Below are 7586 nucleotides of genomic sequence, written 5' to 3' on the forward strand. Positions count from 1 at the left end.
CCGATATCACACATTGCCAACTAACACAAGTGTCCTCTCAGCAGCACGGCATATGGATGACAGCTTTAGAAGTGGCTTCTGAAAAACCTCACAGCTTGACCTCGTCATCAGATAAGCCACACGAAAGCGAGCAGTGTCAGTTGCCCGCCGTTGGCGACACAAGTTTGCCAAACAGATGCCAGTCCTATTCCTGAATCAGTGCTACAGCATCAGCTAACGCAGTCACGTCATAAATATCTAAATCAGTCACTCCAAGATCAACTTCAACTGCCTCGACGACGACTTCGACACAGACGACGACGGAGAGCGTCGCCGAAAGCAGAGTTGCAACAAAGATAACGTCAGTGCTAAAGTCAACAAAACCCAAGACGAACTCAGCGACGATGACGTTTTGCAAGAAAGAAACATCGCCGAGTACCCAACTCCAGTACCTCTTATCTGGACTGCTCCCGCCCAACGGTCTGCTGCGACGATGCTGTGCACAACGACGAGAACAACACGGGAACTTTCCTAACATACCATAACTGGTGTTCCCAAACTGTGCGATGCAAAGTTCGGGAATTAGTATCTCAAAACTACGGTGTCTATCTCAGGGTGTCATCCTGAGAAGCCGTTCCAAGTGGAACCGTCTTGCGATCTCCAAGGCTACAATTTGTAAACTGCAACATGGGCCATGAGTTACTTCGTTAAGATTTTAATTATTGAATTTTGGCTAATTAGTCGATTATGTGCTTAAAATTTGTGTGTAAGTAATATCCACCTGTTCGAGTAGACCAGCTCATGAACTAGAATTGTGCTATCTGCCACCGGCAACCTTTAAAAATTTTAGAAAATGTGCCATGAAACACCCTGTATGAGGCACATCGCGAGTACCTTCACATAACCTTTGTATATATATTGTAATGAAATCAGGGAGACAAAGACACAGCACCCGTTCAATGGGCCGACCTCTCTTTGTCGCATTCTCCTCATGCACCCGCCTTGCGAGCGCCAGCGGCCGAGCTCACTTCGTCTTTACATTCGGCCACGCTGCAAGCTTCCGGAGCGCTTGTGCACGCAACCACGCAACTTGGCCCGGTATTCAAGTCGTCATTTGTGCGCCGTCCAGCGCACACTCAGCTTCTCTGGAGGTCGGCACTGACTGCTGCGCTCTGGTCGCAGGTCCCGCCGATGATTATCTATTCGCAGTTGGAAAAACGGGACAGGCGATCTCGGACACTGAACCGCCGTCTGTCGACACAATACGGGTCGGTAGCACTTGTTGCGGTAGGTCTCAGTGCGAAGGTGCTTCAGAGTGCTCGAACCAGCTGGTCTTGGCAAAACGTCACGCGCAGCCAGACTGTGCTCTTCAGAAGGCGTACCGTCGGCAGTATTTGATTGGCCTGCAATGTACATTGTCAAATGCGGTGTTGCGAGCTTTTAAGGCTCGAAGCAGGGTACGGCTGCGTCTGCGCTGAAACTGATGGCCTCCTGGGCCTCTGGTCTCCCGTGGGTCTCCCGCTGTCTCCCAGCGGCACCTGAAAGCACTCGGCCAACGGCTGCCCTGAAGTTAGGAGCTGTGGTTCCCGTATGGAGCCCGGTGACCACGTTGCCAGCAGCAGCGCATGGGATGTCATCTCGGGCTCCGGCAGCGATGGTGTGGTTCCGGGTGCCCAAGCAGAGTCCGAGACCCGCGGTGGGAAAAGTAGCTCGCGACCGGGGTCCACAGCGGGGCAGGCCGCGAGCCTGTCGGTCAGAAACCCGTCGGGTGCAGCCACAGCGGCGAGATCACACTGCCCCCGAGCCCCGCGGGGCCGCAGTCGCAGAAGATCGGCTGGCGCAGACGGCCATGTTGAAGCAGGAGCAGTGGTCGCCACGTGCCCCCCACCGTCCCCGCAAAGCCAACGGCGACGCCCGGTGAGCCGGTGTCTACGGCGGGGAAACCGGCGGCCCTCACTGTCGGAGCGTTGCTGGACACACCCTCTGCAGGATTAGAGCGGTAGCTCTCCGGAGCGTCGGGCGCAGAACTGCGCTGATCGGACTCACCGCAGGCATGAGGAAGCGGACCGAAAGCAGCCATCAGAGCTGCACTCCACTCAGACCACGAGCCATGGTTGATGCCGGCGTAGTTGTCATGTGCCTTGGCGGTACTGTAAAGTCGTTCCGCTGCAACGTGTGTGGTCTGGCAAGGCATGACGATCACTCAAGGCATTGATGTTGCGAACCCAAAGGATGACGTCGTCTTGAAAGCCGCGAAACGTCGGTGAACGCCGGCTGCAGGGAAGCGTGGACGGCGTTCCCAAGAGGGACGCAACCGCAGACGGATGCGAAACGGTCGTCATAACGTGGAGCTGTTGTGTCAGCTCGGCGATGGCGCGGACGAGGTGATCCGTACATCCCTGACCTAGAGCCATGCACCGAGGAGGCTCGGACGCCATCCCAGGATTAGAACGGTGAACGCCGACAAAATATTAAATAAAAAACAGAGTAGAGAAAAACCAGGCTGCAGTGGGCAAATTGTAGCTGTTAGTATTTACAGTTTCGAACAGACTGTTCTAGACCCACATAGTCAGAACAATCATACAAGCAACACAGCGAAGAGTCGGTAGGTTAACATAGTTAATATTCTTGGCGACACATACGTGTTGTTCATTCTTTGCCCCGGCACATATACGCCAGAAATCTTACAAGTGAACAACCTCTCATGCCAGGCGTACGCATCTCAGCGTTAACAGGAGTGTTTCTCGAGATAAATGTTGCTTTACGCGTTAACAAGGCGAACTCACCTCGCATATCCTGGTCCCTTTGGGAGCCGTTCGGTCTTGGCCCATACGATATCAGCTGCCGGCGCACGTCTGTCCGTCCGCACGGCACCGCGTAAAAAGATTTGCCGCCTTACCTGCGGTTTGTGCAGTTGGGTGTGCTGCACCCCATCATACTGGAATATAAGTGTCAATATGATGTGTTTCGTATCCCTTCACCGAGATGCTTGACTTAATATCGCCGAATACCATACCTGCAACCAAGAGCTGCCGAATGGAACGCACGCCGCACGCTCGACGATTCGCTGATTGCAATGAGAATGGCACCGACGGAAACGTGTCGAGTCGCCGTCGGGCCCGTAAAGTTGGCTTCGCAGCGGCGCAGTTGAACATTTGACGTCATGTTGCTGACTAACGTTGCACGTTGGGCTTGTTGGTGTAACATGATGGAGGCAAAAGTCCATCTTTTTATACCAACAAGCCCAACGTGCAAGGTTAGTCCACTTCATTTCTACTTCAGTGGGCCCATCCTTAAATGTTGTTTCTGATGCGCTGCGCGTTTTGCCTCCGCCATGTTGCGCCACGTGATGGCACTCGGCGAATAGCGGTTCGAGCGGCGCCGGAAAATTTATGCGCAACTCTGCTCCCGTAGGGAGCATATACAGTAACTCTACGGCAGCCTACAACAACCTTGCATGTCGGCTCGCTACGGCAGCCGCATGCGGAGGCGAAGCTGGAGAAAAAGAAAGCAGCAGTTGCCGGAAAGCCTGATAAGCAGTCAGGGATCTTTGAATGCTATCGCGGTCCCCTCTTTAAGGCAAACCATGGCGCCCGCATTTCGATGGGGGCGAAATGCGAAAACACCCGTGTACTTAGATTTAGGTGCACGCTAAAGAACCCTAGGTGGTCAAAATTTTCGTAGTCCCCTACTACGCCGTTCCTCATAATCAGATCGTGGTTTTGGCACGTAAAACTCCATAATTTAACCTTTTTTAAATTTTCTCTTTAAGGCGAAGCTTAAGCCTCCTCCATTTTTTAACCGCTAAGCTGTTTAAGCTAGGCGCAATTTGTGGTGCGTAGCCACGGTAGTCATGGCAACCCGCAGGAGGAGGAGGAGGAGGAGGAGACCGTGTGCATGCGCACGCGGTGTCTTCCTCGCCAGCTTCCTGCCTTTCTGACCCCTGCCTCTCTTCTCTCCGCGGGGCGCTGAACTAGGAGAAAAAAAAGGCAAAAGCTTGCACTAGGCCGCGCAAAGCTCAAGACACAGCGAAGCTGGCCGATTGATATCGAGCGGCTAGCGTCCAACGCGTTCGGCGTCGGCAAGCAGCAGCGTTCTTGGCACTGTGCCAACCTTGGTTAACATGCCTGTGTTTGTGGCATGCCAGGAGCGCTGTCACTCGTAGGCGCCCACACGTCCAGCGCTAGACACGCGAAATGTCGCGAGTGGGAAGGTGCCTCCGAAAAAGATCTCTCGAGAATACCTTCCTACATGCATAGTTTAGTTAAATCAAGTTAAGACCTAGCAGGGAACCAAGTTAATACCTAGTGGATGCAGCCAGTAAGCTTCGCTGTGCCTAAGCTGCACTGCGTGCACTGGGGACACGTCAAAGATACCCAGGTGATCAAAATAACCGGGAGTCCCCCACTACGGTGTGCCCATAATCATATCGTAGTTTTCACACATAATACCCCAGTTTGGCATGCCAATTGCCACACACTTGAAAATTCGCCTGAACATCACCTCTAACATGGAGCCTAACATGGCAGAGCACTTGTTTCTGTGCTATTTTAATTTTTGGTGAAATGTCCGCCTTTCGAGATGCCTCGCCTCCCCGTCTTGCGGCCATGGACGCGGAGCATGCCACAGGTCCGCCTAGCCAGATGTCACCACGGCCATCAACAACAAATAAGCGAGTTGGCTCCAACAGCGACACCGAAGACACCGAGCGGTACTCCATGTCGGAAGACAACTCATCTGACGACAGCTTCTCTATGTCGGAAGACGACTCATCCGACGACAGCTTCATACCCGTCAGGAGTAAGAGGGAGAAGAGAAAGATCGTCAACACATCGCCATTAACTCCTGCGAGTACAACGACTATAAAGTCAAGGCCTGCGCGCCGGCTGTACGTCATCATCTTTATGCCGGAAGAACCCTCAAGCAACCTACGATTGCTGAACAGGCAAGCCGTATCCATTTTTCTGGAATGTGCGGTGCCGGATCAAATTAAAGAAATCAGAATAAAACCACGGAAGAATGCACCCGCCATAGACGTGTACAACGTGAGTACGCTTGGAAAACTTCAAGAAATCACGGAGCTAGGCGGCATCAAAATCCGCCCCTTTATGGCGATCGACGATACACCCATAGCCGGTGTAATTTACGACATCGACATTGCCATTCCCAATGATGACTTACCTAGCCTCATCAAGCCGGCAAACGAGGGCACTATCATTACTCAAGTGCGCTGCCTTGGGAATGCGCGCTGCGTAAAAATAAGTTTTCAAGGGGGATTGTACACCATCCTACGTTAAAGTCAAACATTTTCGACATCCGGTTCGGCCGTTCATCCAGAAGCCGCTTCAATGTTATCAGTGTTTCAGGCTAGGACATGTCAAGGGCGTGTGTCCCAACTCGCTACTGTGTCCCCGTTGCGCTGAACCTCATGCAGAGGATCCCTGCGGTGCCACGGTTCTGAAGTGCGCCAACTTTAGCGGCCCTCACGCTGCCTTGTCGAAAGACTGTCCCCACATCAAGAAGGAGCACGCGGTTCTCAAGCAAATGGCTAGAGAGAATTCGACCCACAGGGAGGCAGCCGAAGTAGTCCGACGTCGGCGTCGACGCCGGACTACTCGCCGGACTACTACTTTGATCCGCAATGGCAGCGTTCGGCGAAGTGTTTTCGCACAAATAGCGAGGGTGAAACTGAGGATGATAGGCTGAACTCACGGAGGACAATTTTATGAAAAGGCATAAACTCAGCGAATGCAGTAACTGGATTTAAAATAGTGATTTGGTGGAACTTGCACTTCGGTAATTTTTTTTTGGTGACAAATCGTGGGGATGGCCAGGAGAAACACACTGCGGAGGACAATTGTCATTTCTTGCAAATGTATCGGTTGTGGGCACCTAGTCTGCTCCCTCATGCTCCCAGACATTGTATTGAAACAAACGGCACATGTCTAAGTATGTCCTGAATGTGTTAAATAAATACCCCAGTTTATTTATTTATATTTTGTAGGACACCTTCTCTTCAACTGAGATTTTGTGAATTTTATGTCCTGGATACCTGGCGCTGCCAAAGTCATTTTATATTACGCAGCAAAGGGTTCGACGCCCAGTTCACAAACACTACAAGATAATGATCTCTAATTTGGTGTTTCATTGCACGCTATCCACTGCAACAGCTCCTCTTTCAAAGAAGTTTCTTAGGTGGCATAGCACTAGTAAATGGAGCACGCATTGCAAAGCCGCATTGAAAACCGTCGTTTCCGTTCAGCCGCAGAAGCTTATACTACTGTCAGCTACAACTGCGAAATGCTATACTAATGCTGCCGAACATAAGCGAGAGCGTTTGATCGCTCTGCCATAAATAACAAAGCGGAGAAAAATTCACAGGGTTTCTTCTGTTATCCCTCAGACGACTTGAAGGCGAAAGTCCTGAGTGCCGATGGATTAAGGACGGACACATGGTGCACTTTTTTTCACATTCTCTTTTTTGACATTGTCTATTTTTTATTCCTATGTTATTTCCATATTTCATGCACACAATTCCTCGTAGTTCATCGGCAGGTCAGACATGTTCAGATCTCCATCAGTAATCGCTGTGTCATCATCCGAAGCGTAGAGATCCTCAGACCACACCCATCACTTGGACTTCTGGGAAGCGCAAGTTGCTTTTAAAGCAACTGGCGCCGAAATCAGTTGTAGTGGTGGTTTTGCAACAGCTTCGCTCGACATCCACTATTGAAGGTCGCTAATGACCAATCAGGGTTGATAATGTCGGATTGAGTCCGATAAGGGTGATAACAATCGATAAGGATTGATAAGGGTTAGATGTAGTCCGATAAGGTTGATAACGACCGATAAAGCTTTATAATTAACTGTTTATGCCGATCGCATCAAGTTTGATAAGATTAATAATGACACCGCGCTGCGTAGAGATGAGCAAGTGGCACAATGCTTCCGCATACTTCGACAACTCCAGTGGAGTTTCTTTGTGAATGTTTACTCTTTGCGGCGTGGGCCATTTTTGTACCTTTGCTGTCATCGACGCGTTTTAACTCAATGAATTTCAAGGTCGACTGAACGATGAGACATATAAAGCTGTCGCCTTAAAAAATGTTCGTCTGCCTTCTGGAATCTTTGTGTAAAGCCCAGCATCGTTCTTGAGTGTCCCAGTCGAATCTTTGCGAAGGACTCGAGGATTCCGAGTCACTTTCCGACGATGGTCTGCGGTTTTATCGTGAAATAGATTATGACGAACGCCACCGAACGCCACTGGGTCGTAAAGATTTGTGTTCAAAAGCAGGCTTTTTCTTTTTTTCCTCGACGCAACTTACACTATCGTGTGCGATTCAAAAAAGATAAAGGTTGCGCGGTACTTGGTGGTGGCGATGCGAACTAAACGCCATTTGCTTTCTAATTTCATATTCTTTCACTATCTGGCAGAAGGCTGCTAGATTAATTCCACTGTGATATCGCAAGGTTCGTGTCGAAATTTATTTATTTATTTATTTATTTAAAACTACTGACCAAGCAGGGTGAGCAGGATACACAAGATTATTACACAAAGATACGGGATGAAACAAGTATGTAACAAGCGTTTCACAATATGTGTGTCG

The sequence above is a fragment of the Dermacentor silvarum genome, chromosome 4 (assembly GCF_013339745.2).
Source record: "Dermacentor silvarum isolate Dsil-2018 chromosome 4, BIME_Dsil_1.4, whole genome shotgun sequence".
Classification (NCBI taxonomy): domain Eukaryota; kingdom Metazoa; phylum Arthropoda; class Arachnida; order Ixodida; family Ixodidae; genus Dermacentor; species Dermacentor silvarum.